The following is an 18,417-nucleotide window of genomic DNA, read 5'->3' as shown; positions in this document are numbered from 1 at the left end:
TCTTTCAGGAGAAAGCAATTCATTCACTCCCTACTACCACCCTTGGCCCTCTTCATGTTTTTAAAATAAACTTTTAAAAAGGAAAAAAAAGTCACTCTTGCTATTTCTTTTTTTTAGTTAGAGTTGGAACATTCCATGGACCAGGTATTGGTATTGCAGGAACCCCGCCCCGCGTCAGGCAGCCCCGCACTCAGCCTCTCTGCTCCTCCTCTTGCTCTTCCTCCCACCCCAGCCCAGCTCCCCCGCCGCCCACCCCTCCCGCCCCCCACCCCCAGGACTGGTCTGTCGTGTTTCATCGGTTCAAGAGGACGTTGAAACTGAAAACAGTTGAGAACAAAACAAACAAAAAATTGTATGGCAGTTTTTACTTTTTATCGCTCGTTTTTAACTTCACAAATAAATGATAACAAAACCTCCCCGTGTCTGCCGGGTGCCGTCTCTCTCTTTCTCTCCCCGTAGACTTTTGAAGCAGATGTTTGTTCTTTATAGATGTTGTAAAAGCCTGATGACGGTGATTGGAAATTACAAGCTTTGTGTTGTGTTGGTTTTTTTGTTGTTTTTTTTTTTTTTAACCAGAATTATAAGAAAAGATAGTTTTCTGCAGGCGCATTGTGCTTTCCTAACTCTGCCCCCCACCCCTTTTTTGGTTAAATAAAGTGCTTTTTGTCTAAAACGGCGTGCTGGCCGCAGTTGTGTTTGCAGAGGAAACAAGCTGAAGAGGAGCTTGGCCCATGAGAGTGGGGTGTTGGCCCCCCAAAGACTGGCCGCCTGGTCTTGTAGGAAGGGAGAAGCAGGCAGAGCCCCAGCAGTGCAGTCCTCCCCCAGCATTCCCGCCTCTGGGAACGTGGGGAGCAAGGCCCCCAGGAGGGTCCCCAGGGACAGGTGTTCCCATGGATACAGCCTGCCACCACAGCAAACCCATGGCCGGCCGTGCCTTGCGGGACTCGGCCTGGCCCTGATGGCATGTCTAGCTGTGGCCTGTTTGCTAGCGAGCCCTGAGGTGGAAACCTGGCCTGTTGAAAGGAAGGGCGTCCTTTCCAGTGGTTTGTGGCAGTCTAAGGACGAGGACAGGAGATGGGACGGTGGTCTGAGAGGCCACTTGAGCTGCTGGGCCCAGGGGTGAGTGTGCGGAGGCATGCTGTTTGCCTGGGGTGTTCCTCTGGGATTTAGGGTTGAAATCCCAGCACTGAGAAGCTCGGCAGTCACACTCAGAATCTGGATGTCTGGGCCCGCAGGCTTCAGTAGCAGGAGCAGCAACAGCTGCCACCTCCAGGTGGGGCTGCTCATGGCCCCCATGACCTTCCAGATTAATTAGGGACCTGTCCTAGCAGGAGTGCCCCTTGGTGGCCCCCAGTCAGACCACCTGTGGGGCAGTGGGCCTAGGAAGGAGGGCGGTTGTCGATCTGGGGTCACGTGGGGGAGTCAGCTTAGATTGGAACCCCAGGCTCCCCTCACCAGGCGTCTCACCTCAGGCCAGTGCACCCTCTCTGAGCTCTGGGGCAAGGGGAAAGTCGGAGCCCCCGGCCCTCTCCTGACTCACTGTAGACTTGATGACAGAGCAGCACTTGGCAAAAATGTTTTCTGGAGCTGCTTCTGCCAAGATCTAGAGAAGGGGAGCAAAGGGGGGTCAGTTCTGAGTATCGCAGGGTCACTGCCCTCCACCCCCTGACGGAGGGGGTGACAGGTTCGCAGGCCCCTTTTAGTTGCTGGTAAAGGACTGAGAGGTGCACCCCAGGGCCGTGTGGATGAGGAGACGGAAATGGTCAGGAGGGCTGCCTTGCAAGGCTATGCGTTACTAACAGCTGGGCACAAACTGTGGGATGCTGTCCCTGGGAACAGGCCATAGGACCAGGGTTGTGCCAGGCTAGCTCACCCCCTTCCCATCCCATCCTTGGTGGTTGAGGCTAGTTTCTCTCTTGCTCTTACCTTTGGTTGCGGGAGGGGAACAGGAATGACACCAGAGTTCTCTGTCCTTACAGCAGTGAAAGTACAGGAGTTGCATGGGTCACTTTAGGATTAAGATATCCCTGCTTTCTACCTTGAAAACACATGGCTGGCTTTGATTTGAGCTGTGGTTGACCAGTTGTCCTAATCTTAGCGCGCGTGCATGCGTGTGTGTGTAGGTTCTAAAATGTATTTAATTTTGCAGTTTTGGAGCCATTCTGTTTAGACCTTCCGTGTCATACCTGGGAGGCCACAGCCTGCACCCATTCTGCCTAATGGAAGAAATGGAACTCTCCAGTGTACATGCTGGGGAAACTGAGGCCCAGAGTTCTGGGATTCAGGGCTGCAGTATAACCCCTGTGCTGTTTCAGCTGGACTTGCTCCCCTGGAGGGCCAGGGGAGTGAGCAGCAAGCAGGGAGTACTTAGTTTCGGAGCAGGTTCTTCTGCTGGTAAAAGGCCAGGGTGGGCTCACACAGGGTGTAATGCATCTCCAGGCACTGGCAGATGGCCGACTTGCAGTCAAAGGCCCGGCACTCCACCTGGCCCCGGTGCAGCGCTCTCCGGACCATTGTCTCCATGGAGCAGTCAAACACGATGACGAAGTTGGGGGCCTGGCCCACCTAGGCATCCGTGAAGGGGGCTGGGTGAGGAAGAGGCAGGGCGCGCTGGCCCCCTGTGCACCCCCGCCCCAGAGATCAGGAATCTAGGGTGGTGCGGCCCAGTAAAGAATAACCAGGCCCCTGGGTCCGTTTTACTTTTGGAGTTCCAAGTTTTTGTTTTATGTGTTTATTTTTTGGACGGGTAGGGCAAAACAACACCACTGGGAAAGGGCGAAGAGTCTCCTTGCTGTCCCCAGGCACCCAGTTTCACCCTCCCTGGAGGCAACCAAGTTCTCTATTTCTTGCGTCTCCTTCCGGAAGTATTTTACGCACTTGCCAGGCAGATCTGGTTCTGATGTTCTTTTTCCTCCTTTTTCATACAGATGGTAAAGACATTGATTTGCCCTTGATTTTATTCACTTAGTAAGCTGGAGATGGTTCCCCATTGGCACACGAGGAAGTTCCCGATCCTTTTTAATCACTATATAGTATGCTGTTGTGTGGATGTGTTATGATTTACTTAACTGGTTCCTCGATGGGTATTTAGATTGAAATATCCCTTTTAAGATGGATTTAAGCAGTTTCTCCTTGCCTAGACACTTTCATTGGGGAAAGTACAAGAGTTGCCAGCTCACCACTGCGCTGCCTCCCACTGCAGGGAGACCTCCCTGGGTCTCCGAGGCCGCCCACTGTGAGCCCCACCTCCTCCTACTTCCTCCAGAATTTCCTTGCAAAATAGAATCTGTCAGCAGTTTAAAACAACAACAAAAACACAACCAAGTGGGATTCACTCCAGGAAAGCAAGGATGGTTCGATACAGTTGTGTTAATATCTTAAGTAAAGAAAAAGTCATATGAGAATTCTCAGAGAAACAGAAAGAACAATTTAAAAGACAAAATTCACGCATTCCTGATTTGAAAAAAAAAACACACAACACTCGAAATTGGTAAATATATCCTCAGCCAGCATCTTATTTAATGGAAACTTGCTCTCCTGTTGAAGTTGGGAATAAGATAAAATTGCCCACTCTTATTTGCCTGGCGGCGCAGTGGTTAAGAATCCACCCGCCAATGCAGGGGACATGGGTTTGAGCCCTTGTCTGGGAAGAGCCCACATGCTGTGGAACAACTAAGCCCGTGCACCACAACTACTGAGCCTGTGCTCTAGAGCCTGTGAGCCACAACTACTGAAGCCCACGTAACTAGAGCCCTGCTCCGCAACAAGAGAAGCCACCGCGAAAAGAAGCCCGTGCACCACAACAAAGAGTAGCCCCCACTCGCTGCAACTAGAGAAAGCGTGCATGCAGCAATGAAGACCCAGTGCAGCCAAAAATTAATTAATTAATTAATTTTAAAATAATTGCCCACTCTTGACGTTATGACTTAGTAAGATATGAGAGGATTAGCTAAAGCAACGAGATAAAAGAAAACAATGGGAGAAACCCGAATTGGAAAGGAGGAGATAAAATCATGTCTGTTTGCCGATGGTGTGATTCTGTTTCTGGAAAACTCACGAAAATCAACAAACTAGTACAGACTTCAGAGAATTTGATAAAGTAACCGGATGTAGTATTAACATACAGAAGCCTACACGTATATGAAAATCACCAGTTAGAAATAAGAAAGAAGGCCCCGTTTACAGTAACATTACAAGCAACAACAAAATATATATATATAAAACACTCAGGCAAAACTTTTCCCAAAACTGTGCACTGTCTTTAAAGGAAGATCTTTAAGGAAAACTTAGGTAAAATATTCCTAAGTGACTCAAAAGGAGACTGGAACAAAAGGAAGAGATACATGTTCCTGGGTAGGAAGACTCAAGGTTACAAAGCAGTCAGGATGTTTCTAAATGAGTTTATAATCTTAATGTGATATTTTTTTAGTGGAGATGGATTGATTCTAACATTCGTCTACAAAAATAAGCAGGACTATCCAGGAAAAACAAGGCAAAGAAAAGCAATGGGCGTTGGAGGTGGGGAAGGGGGCATCCAACCTACCAGATATCAAAACATGGTAAAGCCGCCATCCTTAAACCAGTGCACAGGTGGACAGACAGACCCCTGGAACAGAATGGCAAGTCCAGAAATAGACTCGGGTGAATATGGAAAGTTGGTATGTGGCTGGGGTGCCACCTCAAGTCAATGGAGAAAGGACAGACTTTTAAATAAATGGTGTGGGGACAACTGTATTCACCATTTGGAATCCTTACCAAATTTCCCCAACTAGGATATGTTCCAGTGGATCACAGACATAAATGTAACAAATAAAACTATACAAGTACTAAAGAAACCATGGATGAATTATTACCTTATAACCTGGGATTGAGAAAAACAACAACCATGATGTCTCAAAATTCAGGAGAAATAACAGAAAATATTGATAAGTTGGATGAAAGTTTTAAAAATAATTTCTGCATGTGAAAGATGCACAATAGGGAGTCCCTGGCAGTCCAGAGGTTAGGACTCAGAGCTTTCACTGCCATGGCCCTGGGTTAAATCCCTGGTCAGAGAACTAAGATCTCACAAGCTGTGCCACGTGGCAAAAAAGGAAAAAAAAAAAGACACAATAAATCAAGGTCAAAAAATAATTGACAAACTGGACTGGGGGGAAAATTTGCAAACCATATCACAAACAGCTAATATACAAAGAGTTCCTAAAAATCAAGAAGAAAAAGACCAACAGTCCACTAGGGGGGAAAAAAAGGGAGCAAAAGATGTAAAGACTGCACCAAAGAAGAAGTGAAAATGGCCCTAGAACTTTGGAAAAGATGCCCAACCTCATTCATCATAAGAGAAATGCCCATTTAAAACCACCGAAATACCATTTCACACCTAAGCAGGTTGACAAATGGCTAGTGGCAATGCGGAACAAAGAGGAGAGTGATGCCATCAATCAAAATCATCGACACATTTCTTTTTAACCCCGCAATTCCACTCCTGAGAACCCATCCTAAAGACGCTAGCAAAAATAAGAAGCGCTACATGAAGGTGATTGAGTGGGGCATCGTTGGTAGTGGGAAAAGATTGTGAACGGCTTGCTGTCTGTGGGCCGTCAGAGGAGTAAACAGTGGCGCTGCCACACAGCGGAATTCTGGTTGTAAAATGGGGCAAGGAAGAGGAGGACTTCTTGACATTGATGTGACATCTTCGGGGTATATCTGAACATTAAAAAAAGGAAGCCTGCTATATGTGGAATGCTACTTTCTGTGTGCAGAGGGACACACACAAGCACGCACACGGTTTATATTTGCAAAAAGGACAATCCAAAAATTAAAACGGTTGCCTGCAGGGAAAGGAGAGCACAGTTTGGGGTGGGGGTGGATCTACCTTTTTATGTGACTTTGACTTTGGAATCATTACATGTGGTGCAAATTCAAATTTTTAATTTAAAAAAGCAATCCCCGGGACTTCCCTGGTGGCGCAGTGTTTAAGAATTCACCTGCCAGTGCAGGGTACATGGGTTCGATCCCTGCTCCAGGAAGATCCCACATTGCCGTGGAGCAACTAAGCCTGTGCGCCACAGCTACTGAGCCTGCGTGCTGCAACTACTGAAGCCCGCGCACCTATAGCCAGTGCTCTGCAACAAGAGAAGCCACCACGATGAGAAGCATGCACACCGCAACAAAGAGTAGCCCCCCGCTCACCACTACTAGAGAAAGGCCACGTGCAGCAACGAAGACCCAACATAGCCAAAATTAATTAATTAATTAAAAAAAAGCAATCCCTAAACATCGAAAGCCAAGGTGAAATGAACGAACCCATGTGTCAATGTCACGCTGCAACTACCCACAGAAAATAATTATCTCAAGGGACCCAGTGTTTTTGTGGTATGTCCACAGTGGGACCTATTGTAAAGGAAAACCAGAGCTGCAAACAGATCTTCCTTTGGTAGTTTTATTCTCAGTAGTTAAAATCGGTATGTTATTTGGAAACTATTTTGCATCTAATGGAATAATGCAAATGACAATGTCAGTGGTTTTAGGAACCCGATTTTTTAGGGAAAAGAGAAGTAAAACACTGTGACATTAAGTGTGAGCTGGAAATAACAGTAGAACTTGTGATTTTTTTTTTCCTTTTAAAAGTCTGTGTTTCCTAGCTCTGTCCACTGGAAAGTCCTGGAAATGATGACCACCCAGCAGCAGTGAGTACCCCTGGCACCCAGATGGGACACCACTGTAAAAGGGCCTTCATGGAGAAATGGCCGATTCCAGAGCTGGACCGGAAATGTGAAGGGGTTGGGGGCGGGTGTGAAGTCTTGTGCAGTAAGAAAGCAAGAGGGTGAGTGTGAAATTGGGCTGTGTCCAGAGGATGCTATGCAGTGTGAGAGGGCTACTTTTGGCCAGAGGTGGGACAGCTTGAGCAACAACAAAAAAGAAGACTGGGGCTTCCCTGATGGCACAGTGGTTAAAAATCTGCCTACCAATGCAGAGGACACGGGTTCGAGCCCTGGTCCAGGAAGATCCCACATACCACGGAGCAACTAAGCCATGCGCCACAACTACTGAGCCTGCGCTCTAGAGCCCATAAGCCACAACTACTAAGCCCGTGTGCCACAACTACTGAAGCCCACATGTCTAGAGCCTGTGCTCCACAACAAGAGAAGCCACTGAAATGAGAAGCCCGTGTACCGCAACGAAGAGTATCCCCCGCTCACCACAACTAGAGAAAGCCTGGGTGCAGCAATGAAGACCCAACGCAGCAATCAATCAATCAATCAATCAATAAATCTATTACAAAAGAAGACTGATTATTGCCATCATCAAAAAGACTACATGGGGCTTCCCTGGTGGCGCAGTGGTTGAGAATATGCCTGCCAAAGCAGGGGACATGGGTTCGAGCCCTGGTCTGGGAAGATCCCACATGCCGCGGAGCAGCTGGGCCCGTGAGCCACAACTACTGAGCCTGCGCGTCTGGAGCTTGTGCTCGGCAACAAGAGAGGCCGCGATAGTGAGAGGCCTGCACACCGCGATGAAGAGTGGCCCCTGCTTGCCGCAACTAGAGAAAGCCCTCGCACAGAAACAAAGACCCAACACAGCCAAAAATAAATAAATAAATAAATATATTTTTTTAAAGGGCTTAATACATTAAAAAAAAAAGACTACAAACAATAAATGCTAGAGAAGGTATGGAGAAAAATGAACCCTCCTACACCATTGGTGGGAATGTAAATTGGTGCAGCCGGTATGGAAAACAGTATGGAGGTTCCTTAAAAAACTAAAAACAGAGTTACCATATGACCCAGCAATCCCACTCCTGGGCATATACCTGGAGAAAACTCTGATAAATGCACCCCAATGTTCATAGCAGGACTGTTACATAGCAACCAAGACATGGAAGCAACCTAAGTGTCCATCAACAGAGGAATAGATGAAGAAAATGTGGGGCTTCCCTGGTGGCGCAGTGGTTGAGAGTCTGCCTGCTGATGCAGGGGATGCGGGTTCGTGCTCCGGTCCTGGAAGATCCCACATGCCGCGGAGCGGCTAGGCCTGTGAGCCATGGCCGCTGAGCCTGCACGTCCGCAGCCTGTGCTCCGCAACGGGAGAGGCCACAACAGTGAGAGGCCGGCGTACCGCAAAAAAAAAAAAAAAAAAGAAAGACAATGTGGTACCTATATATATATATATATATATATATATATATATATATATACACAACAGAATATTACTCAGCCATAAAAAAGAACAAAATAATGCCATTTGCAGCAACATGGATGGATCTAGAGATTATCATACTAAGTGAAATAAGTCAGACAGAGAAAGACAAATATATGATACCACTCATATGTGGAATCTAATTTTTTAAAAATGACACAAATGCACTTGCTTACAAAACAGAAACAGACTTACAGATGTCGAAAACAAACTTACGGTACCAAAGGGGAAATGTGGCAGGGAGGGATAAATCAGGAGCTTAGGATGAACACACACACACTACTATATATGAGATAGATAACCAACAAGGACCTACTGTATAGCACAGGGAACTCTACTCAATATTCTGTGATAACCTATATGGGAGAAGAATCTGAAGAAAAATGAATATATGTATGGGTATAACTGAATCACTTTGCTGTACACCTGAAACTAACACAACATTTTAAATCAACTATACCTCAATAAAAATTTTTTTAAAAGACTAATTGAAGCACTTTAAATACACAAAGATGCTCGAGTTGGTAAGGATGAGAGAGAACAAAACGAAGGAAGACCAAATAACGAACCTCACGGTCACCATCGGAAATGAGTAGTACACCCAACCTCAGTCTGAAAATGGGCCCTGGTAGGGGAGAAGATTAGCATGTATCCCACCTGTCTGGTAGCAACTATATTTCAGGATAACCAAACAGCCCTGGTTGAGGAAGGACATTTCTTCTTTAGGGAAGAATTCCAGCTAATTGATGTGGAGGGAGAATGACTAAAAGAGAAGCATACAGCTTTCGAATTGATTCAGAATATGAATTAACTGATGCCAACAACGAACGAAACTGTAAGATAAGAGGCCGACAGGACATGTTACAGCAGCCCCTAGCTGACCCTGTATCAGTTTGTGAGGGCTGCCACACCAAGGACCAGAGACCAGGTGACTCCAACCACAGAAATTCCATGTCCTCACAGTCTTGGAGATTGGACATCTGAGATGGAGGTGCTGGCAGGGTGGATTCCTCCGGCCGCCTCTCCTTGGCTTGTAGATGGCCGTTTTCTCCCTGTGTCCTCACACAGTCACTCCTTTGTCTGTGTCCTAATCTCCTCTTCTTATAAGGACACCAGTCATATTGGGTTAGGACTGATCTTGAGGACCTTTTAATGAAATCACCTCTTTAAAGACCCATCTCCAAATCCAGTCACATTCTGAGGTCCTGGGAGTTAGGGCCTCAACATATGGATTTGGGGGGTGGGGGGACACAGTTCAGCCCATAACAGATCACTTACTAAGAGCAGGGCAACCGGGCATGAAGGAGCCTCCTTCCTGAATGATGCAGTACAAGCAAGGTATTGAACCACAGTGCTCTACACCAAATTCACACTGAATTGGACAGAAAAGAACTGCAAGCACAACACGCATTCTGTTTTCCCCACTTTCCCAAGTTCACTGCCTGGGCCCTGGTGAACATTCAAAGACCTGGGTCCTCTTAAATAACACATTGAAACACATGGGAAAAAACCAACTATGGCAAAGAGACAACTAAACATTGTGTGCTATCCAATAGGAGTTCACATCACCACCTATGAAGCGCACTTGAAAAAATGGAATCTAAGTTCTGAGCCAGACTCTAGACATGCTACCAATTCACAGGACACATAGAGGAGAGAGGAGCATAAGAAAACAAAAAACAAAACACTCTGCAATCAGCAAAATCCTTGCTGTGCAAAATAAAGAGAACCAAAGACTAGGTTTCTTCAATAAATAAAAAGAGACAGGGGACTTCCCTGGGGCTCCAGCGGTTGAGATTCCACGCTCCCATTGCAGGGGACCCAGCTTCCAGCCCTGGTCAGGGAACTAGATCCTGCACGCATGCCACAACTAAAGAAAAAGATCCCACATGCTGCAGCTAAGACCTGACACAGCCAAACAAACAAACAAATAAATAAAATTTATTTTTGAAAATAGGTTTTAAAAATAAAAGAGACAGAGATGGAAGGAGCATAAAGCACGTTTACGCTACACTGTAGTCTATTAATAAATATTTTTGAAAATAAGTTTAAAAAAATAAAAAGAGGGATGGAAGGAGTATAAAGCACATATACACTACGCTGTAGTCTGTTAGGTGTGGCATAGCATCATGTCTTTGAAAAATGTACATACCTTCATTTAAAAATACGTTCTTGCTAAAAAATGCTAATCATCATCTGCGCCTTCAGCGAGTCGTAATCTTTTTGCTGGTGGAGGGTCTGGCCTCTATGGCTGCTGACTGATCAGGGTGATGGTTGCTGACGGCTGGGGTGGCTGCCGCGATTTCTTAAAATAAGACAACAGTGAACTCTGCTGCATCAATTGACTCTTCCTTTTTTTTTGCGGTACGCGGGCCTCTCACTGTTGTGGCCTCTCCCGTTGTGGAGCACAGGCTCCGGACACGCAGGCTCAGCAGCCATGGCTCACGGGCCCAGCCGCTCCGCAGCATGTGGGATCTTCCCGGACCGGGGCACGAACCCGGGTCCCCTGCATCGGCAGGAGGACTCCCAACCACTGCGCCACCAGGGAAGCCCCTGACCCTTCCTTTTATGAACCATTTCTCTGTAGCGTGCTGTGCTATTTGATAGCATTTTACCTGCAGCAGAACTTCTTTCAAAACTGAAGTCAATCCCCTCAAACCCTGCCGCTGCTTTATCGACTAAGTTTCTGTCATATCCTAAATCCTTTGTTGTCATTGCAACAATCGTCACAGCATCTTCACCAGGGGTAGCTTCCATCTCCAGAAACCACTCTCTTTGCTCATCCATAAGAAGCAACTCCTCACCTGTGAAAGTTTTATCCTGAGATTTCAGCAGTTGTCCCATCTTCAGACTCCACTTCTAATTCTAGTTCTCTTGCTGTTTCCACAGCATCTGCAGTGACTTCCTCCACTGAAGTTTTGAACCCCTCAAAGTCATCCATGAGGGTTGGAATCAACTTCTCCCAAATTCCTGTTAGTGTTGATATTTGACCTCTTCCCACAAATCATGAATTTTATTTTATTTTATTTATTTATTTTTTTTGGCTGTGTCTTGAGGTATGTGGAACTTCCCCAACCGCGGATCGAACCCATGCCCCCTGCAGTGGAAGCACGGAATCTTAACCACTGAACCACCAGGGAAGTCCTCATGAATGTTCTTAATGGCATCTAGAATGGTGAATCCTTTCCAGAAGGTTTCCAACTGACTTCAGAGGAATCACTATCTATGGCAGCTATAGCCTTACAAAATGTATTTCTTAAAGAATGAGACTTGAAAGTTGAAATGATTCCTTGATCCATGGGCTGCAAAACGGATGTTATGTTAGCAGGCATGGAAACAACAGGAATTTCCTTGACCATCGCCATCAGAGCTCTTGGGTGACCAGGTGTATTGTCAATGAGCAGTAATATTTTGAAAGGAACCTTTTTTTCTGAGCAGTAGGTCTCAACAGTGGGCTTAAAATACTCAGTAAACCATGTTGTCAGCAGATGTGCTGTCATCCAGGCTTTGTTGTTCTATTTACAGAGCACAGGTAGAGTAGATTGGGCATAATTCTAAAGGGCCCTAGGATTTGGGGAATGGTAAATGAGCATTGGCTTCCACTGAAAGTCACCAGCTGCATCTTGTTAGCTGACATCCCTAACAAGAGAGCCAGCCTGACCTTTGAAGCTTGGAAGCCAGGCATTGACTTCTCCTGTCTAGCTATGAAAGTCCTAGATGACATCTTCTTCCAATAATAGAAGGCTGTTTTACCCACACTGAACATCTGCTTAGTGTAGCCACCTTCCTGAATGGTCTTAACTAGATCTTCTGGAGAACTTGCTGCAGCTTCTACACCAGCACTTGCTGCTTCCCCTTGCACTTTGATGTCATGGAAACGGCTTCTTTCCTTAAACCTCATGAACACAGCTCGGCTGGCCTCACACTTTTCTTCTGCAGCTTCCTCACCTCTCTCAGCCTGCAAAGAACTGAAGAGAGTTAGGGCCTTGCGCTGGATGAGGCTTTGACTTAACGGAATGTTCTGGCTGGTTTGATCTTCTATCCAGACCACGAAAACTTCCTCCATATTAGCAATGAGGCTGTTTCACCTTCGTATCATTCACGTATTCGCTGGAGTAGCATTCTTAACCTCCTTCAAGGACTTGTTCTTTGCATTCACAACTTGGCTAGCTGTTCGGCACGAGAGGCCCAGCTTTCAGCTTATCTCAACCTTTGACATGCCTTCCTCACTAAGCTTCATCATTTCTAGCTTTTGATTTAAAGTAAAGGACATACAACTCTTCCCTTCACTTGAACACTTGGAGGCCATTGTAAGGTTACTAACCGATCTGATTTCAATACTGTTGTGTCTCAGGGAATAGGGAGGCCAGAGGAGAGGGAGAGAGATGGGGGAACAGCCGGTCATTGGAGCAGTCAGAACACACACAACGTTCATTGATTAAGTTCGCCGTCTTATATGGGTGCAGTTCACGGCACCCCAAAGCAATTACTACAATAGTAACATCAAAGATCACTGATCACAGCTCATCATAACAAATATAATCATAATGAAAAAGTTCGAAATACTGCGAGAATTACCAAAACGTGACACAGAGATACGAACTGAGCAAAAGTTGTTGTGCAAATGGTGCCGATAGACTTGCCCGACGCAGGGTTGCCACAGACCTTCGATCTGTGAAAAAATGTAATAAAGCAAAGAGCATCAAACTGAGGTCTGCCTGTAGGTGAAAAGGACAGAGACAAAGCAACCAGTCGCAGTGGGCCAACCTTACTTAAATCCCGATGAAAACAAGATGTGAAAAGAAAAAGATTTTGAGGTGTTCACGGGAATTTGCATAATGATTGGTTATTTGATGACACGAAGGATATTAAGGTGTAATTACAGAAGCGTGATACCATTTTACAGAAGTCTTTATCTTTTAGGAAATATATACTAGAATATTCATGGATTAAAAAGAAAAGCACATGGGATTGACGTATATACACTAATATGTATAAAATAGATAACTAATAAGAACCTGCTGTATAAAAAAAAAAGCACAAAATGGATGGAACCTGAATCTATTGTAAGAACGCCTGTCGTTAACTTTCAGTGTACGGGGCCAATGAGGAATGGAAGGAGACAAATAAAGCACATGGGACAATCCCAAGGATGAGAGTTTGTACAAGACAAATGACCCAGAGTCTTCAACGAGTCAAGGGCAGGAGGCAAGCAGGGAGGGAGGACTGTCCGCCTTGGATTAGGAGACGCCCGGTGAGGACCTCGTTTTACTCATAAATCTGACCAGCTGGGAATCAAAGAGACATTTTTCAGCTGTGGGGGAAGTGCAGATGTGGATGGGGGCATCGGGTAGTCTCAAGGGATTCACATTAATCATCTGAGATGCTGTTGGGTGAAGAAACGCTCATAATGGGATTCGGGATGGGCTTCAGAACACATAATCGGCAGTCTTGACGTTTGGCACCGACGAAGTAAGTGTGGCCAAACCGTGATCATGTGGGACTTCCCTGGAGGTCCAGGGGTTAAGACTGCGCTTTCACTGCTGAGGGCCCGGGTTCGATCCCTGGTTGGGGAACTAAGATCCTATAAGCTGCACAGAGTGGCCAAAAAAACCAAAAAACACTCTTTTAAGCCAGAGCCCCATTTATCTTCGTTTTGTCACTTCTGAGAGCCACACAGTTACCAAAGAAAAGCATGTCTCCTGTTCCTCTTAGTGTGAAGCCACCATGCAAGCAGGACCCTAAATGGGCCTCTGTGAAGGAGAGGGAGAGGGTGGGTATAGGGGGGATGGTGGGGGGCACAGAGGGCACATCCCGTCCACATGGTGAAAATCGTGGCCTCTATCCTGGCTTGGCCACCTAAATGGTGTGACCCGGGCAAGCTCCCGGATCCCTCAGTGAAAAAAGCAGGGTGCTGACTGTGCAGGCGCCTGGAACGTTCCAGAAGATCAGAGTTCATCTGTGCAGAGGGTCGAGACCAGCTCCGGGCTGGTAAAAAGCTCTGGAGGAGTTCGCACTGCTGTTGCCATGGGGATGTGCAGGCCCCTGTGTTGCCAAGTCAGATGTTTTTCAACAGAAGCTGGGAGTTTTGATGTGGCATCTCTGGATTTTTGAAGGTTGGCCACTAATTTAAAACAAAAAAAGTGTCAAACGCCGAAGAGTCCAAACTGAACATATCGGTGGATTCCATGGGGCCCGAGGGCCAGGAGTTTGTAGCCTCTGCCCTGATGCTTTGCAGCCACTTGGGGAGCCCATCCAGCTGGCATGGGTGACCGGGTGCCTACTTTAGGCCAGGCGCTGGCCTGGCGCTGAGCCAGTCATTAGCCTGGCCTTTGCCCGCCAGGCTCCCAGACCAGGAGAGGGAGCCCAGTATTTGCCGTTTACCTTCATCCCAGGGAGCCCGACAGAATTGCTTTAGTGGAGGTGCGCACAGAGGGCGGGGCCCCACCGACGGCCCCTCCCAGCCCCTGTCGGCGCCCCGCTACGCCGCGACCTTTGTCTGATTCCCTCCCCCGTGCCTGAATGTGTTTCTGCTGGCGTCCAGCAAGTCCCAGGGAAGCCCGGAGGCCCCCAGCCTGCCGCAGTTTCTCTCTTCCTACTCAGGTGTCCGGATGGATGACTTTTCATGATGTTGGTCTTGTGCGTCTGGCTGGCTCCACCGCTCAGCTCTGCACAGGGGTCCCCCCTGGACCCCCCAAACTGAAGTAGCCCACTCGCACCTCTCCAGATGCCATTCTGTGTCCTGTTCTTTGCTGCACTTACCGCTACCAGAAATGTGTTTTGTACGGAACGTGTTGCTGGTCCCTGTCTGCTGCATCCTAACAGCAGGGACCCCATGTGTCTGGTGAAGTCCAGAGGACTTAGCTTGTCCTCAAGAACTATTTCGGGCACAGGAGGTTAAATAAATAGATGAACGGAGAGTTACATTCCATCTTTACGGCTCAGAAATGATGCTAAATCCACCTGCCACTCAGTGGGCAAATAGTTTGTTTACTGGGCGCCAGGGACTGTGCGGGGAGATGTTAAAATGACTTTGTCCACGACTTCCCCGGCGGTCCAGTGGTTAGGACTCTGAGCTTCCACTGTAGGGGGCACAAGTTCGATCCCTGGTTGGGGAACTAAGATCCCGCATGCTGCGCGGTGCAGCCAAAAACACCAAACCCAAACCAAACAAAATGACTTTGTCCCCACCCTCGGAGAACTCACCAGCTCTTCACCAGGTTCTAGATGCTTCCAACAATCTCCTCACTGTCCCCTAGATAACGCAAAACTCCATTTCCCTGTCCACAACTCCTCTCCCCCGGGGTCTTGCCCCTTCAGATCTCCATCCAAGGTGGGGAGGAGACCCGGCTTCGCACCCTCGCAGGTGTTGGGGTCACTCACAATGTGCTCAAACTCCTTGGCTTGCCTCAGCTCCCGGGGGAAGCCGTCAATGAGGAAGCCCCGGCTGTCCAGGCAGGACAGCATGTGGTCACTGATCATATCAAGGATATGACACCCTGGGGAGGGAAGGGGAGGCTGCATTCGGGGCCCAGGGCCCCTCACCTGCAAGGTCACCTTGGCAAGTTTTGGTGTATTTGGGGGAACACCCACTGCTGGGGTCTCTGGAAGCACTTTTTTTAAAAATTTTATTTATTTTTGGCTGTGTTGGGTCTTCGTTGCTGCGCACGGGCTTTCTCTAGTTGCGGGGAGCGGGGGCTACTCTTCGTTGTGGTGTGCGGGCTTCTCATTGCGGTGGCTTCTCTTGTTGCGGAGCACGGGCTCTAGGCCTGCGGGCTTCAGTAGTTGTGGCTTGCTGGCCCTTGAGCACAGGCTCAGTAGTTGTGGCGCACGGGCTTAGCTGCTCTGCAGCATGTGGGATCTTCCCGGACCAGGGCTTGAACCCGTGTCCCGTGCATTGGCAGGCGGATTCTTAACTGCGCCACCAGGGAAGCCCTGGAAGCACTTCTGAGAACGGGGCTCGGCCACGGTCCTCTGGGCGGGTGTCTGCCACACGCCAGGCTTGCTGGGCTCGTTTGCTCATCACTGTCATGAGGAACTGGGGTGACCTCCATCTTACAGTGAGGAATCGGGGACAGAAGGGGCCGCTGACATACAGGCCTGGGGTCACAAAGGGAATAAATACTAGCTAAGTTTACTGAGCATTTCTTAAGGGCCAGGAACTCTGCCAAGCGCTTTATAGGAATGACATCACCTGACCTGCACCCCAGCCTTCTGCTGGGGGTCCAGCTGCTCTCCCATTTTACAGTTGAGGACACAGAGGCTCAGGGCAGCAAAGCAGCAGCCAGTGGCCCCAGACTTTGAGGCCCCTTGGCTCCCACAGGGCCTTCCCGGGAAGCTCCTCCCGATGTATGCCCTTCATCCCTCTGCCCCCGCACCCGGGACCTCTCACTGTGGGCACCAGGAGCCCCTGCAGCATGACGTCATGGATCTTCTGGCCCCGCCGGGTGTCTTGTTGGGCCTTCTGCCACAGCAGCTGGCCCAGCCCCACGTGGCAGAAGCCGTACTTGGTCGCCATGTTCTTGCACTGTGTCTCTTTCCCGCAGCCTGGGCCGCCCATCACGAAGATGATCAGGGAGGACTTGAGGATGTCTGCAGTGCCCAGGCAGGAAGGAGGGAGAGGGGTTGGTGCCTGTAGGGGCCAGCGAGCGGGCACCACGGTGACTGTGTCCACAGCTCAGTGTGTGTACTTGGTGACACCGGACACAGGTCTGCTGGCAGAACTACTTCTGCCCTAGGGTGGCATCTGGGGGTGTGGGTCCACGCCCAGTGGTATATCCAGGCATGGCGCACATTAGGCTGCTGTGGGTTGTGTGGATGAGGATGGGAACCCAAGCAGGCCAGGCCCTTTGCACGCAGCATATCCTTGAAGCGTCACAACGGCCCCATCATCCCATTTTACAGCTGAGGAAACTGAGGCTCAGAGAGGGGCAGGGACTTGTCCATCCCTCCCGTCTCACCCGTTTCCCGTCTACTTTTACTGCATTCCAGCCCAGTGGAATTGGCTGTCCCTTGAACTCATCACCGTGCTGCTGTCGTACCCGCCCCCCCCCCACCGCTCCCCACCCATGGAATTCCCTACCCTAGTTCCCTTCAGGACACAGCTCACCCATCAGGTCTTCTCTAAGCTCTGCCCAAAGAGCCTCCCACTCCATCATTCCTAGTCTTTTTTTTTTTTTTTAATAAATTTATTTATTTATTTTTGGCTACGCTGGGTCTTTGTTGCTGTGCGCAGGCTTTCTCTAGTTGCAGCGAGGGGTGGCTACTCTTTGTTGCGGTGCGCGGGCTTCTCATTGTGGTGGCTACTCTTTGTTGTGGAGCATGGGCTCTAGGAACGCGGGCTCAGTAGCTGTGGCGCACGGGCTTAGTTGCTCCACGGCATGTGGGATCTTCCCGGACCAGGGCACGAACCTGTGTCCCTTGCATTGGCAGGCAGATTCTTAACCACTGCGCCACCAGGGAAGTCCCCCATTCCCAGTCTTAGAATCCTATTCCCTCCAGCAATGGCCACGATCAGTAATGACTCTGCCTGTTTACTTGTTCTTGTTTGTCTCCCCAGCCAGACTCTGTACTCCATGAGGACAGGGTCTATCTGTTTTTCTCGTCCCTATATTTCTAGTAGTTGGCATGGTTTCTGACACATCGTAGTGGATGAGGAATAGATGAATGTCCGTAACTATCAGACACATCTATGGAGTGCTGTAGTCTATGATGCAGTTTTGTTGTCTTGCTTCCCTCCCCTTTTTCGTAGCCAACTCCTAGTTTAAACCTTCCCTCTTCCCTGAGCCCTCAGGGCCACCTGCTCTTTCCCTGTGGCAGCCCTGTTCCTCCTGGGTTGTAGATAGCATTTTCGGAGACTGTCTCCACCACACTGTAATCTCCAAGAGGACAGGGAGCTGGTTTGCCACATTCACCGTGGACTGCCCAGAACCCTGCACAGCAACCGCTAAACTGGATCGCTGAATGACTGACCCTGAGCATGCGCAGTTCTGTGACTACCACGGTGGGGGAGGAGGGGCGTGGGGGGGTGGACTTGGGGGGGTGGGGTACCTGTATTTTCCTGCCCTACACAGTCTCCTTCCCTTCCCCCCCAGTTAGCAAGCCACCCCCGCGATATTACCCTTCTCCTGGGGCCTCAGGGGCCTGCCCATTTGGGGCAGCTTGTACTTGCACAGACCCATCCTGCCAGCAGCCCATGGGGTGATCGCGCCCCATCCCCAC

The 18,417-nt window shown here is 48.7% G+C and overlaps 1 pseudogene across 1 annotated transcript; it reads right to left on the bottom strand.

The window, feature by feature from the left end:
* Window positions 1–1,379: 1,379 nt before the first annotated feature.
* LOC309959960 (adenylate kinase isoenzyme 1-like) lies at window positions 1,380–18,377 on the bottom strand (annotated as a pseudogene). The gene is made up of 6 exons: window positions 18,317–18,377; window positions 16,589–16,788; window positions 15,580–15,695; window positions 2,371–2,565; window positions 1,541–1,603; window positions 1,380–1,403 (listed from the first exon to the last, which is right to left on the bottom strand). The product of its transcript is annotated as an adenylate kinase isoenzyme 1-like (transcript).
* Between the last annotated feature and the right edge of the window lie 40 nt (window positions 18,378–18,417).

The sequence above is a fragment of the Leucopleurus acutus genome, assembly GCF_964270905.1.
Source record: "Leucopleurus acutus genome assembly, chromosome: 3".
Taxonomy (NCBI): Eukaryota; Metazoa; Chordata; class Mammalia; order Artiodactyla; family Delphinidae; genus Leucopleurus; species Leucopleurus acutus.
Note: the sequence above shows the minus strand (reverse complement) of the source record. Positions and strands in the feature narration are given on the sequence as shown.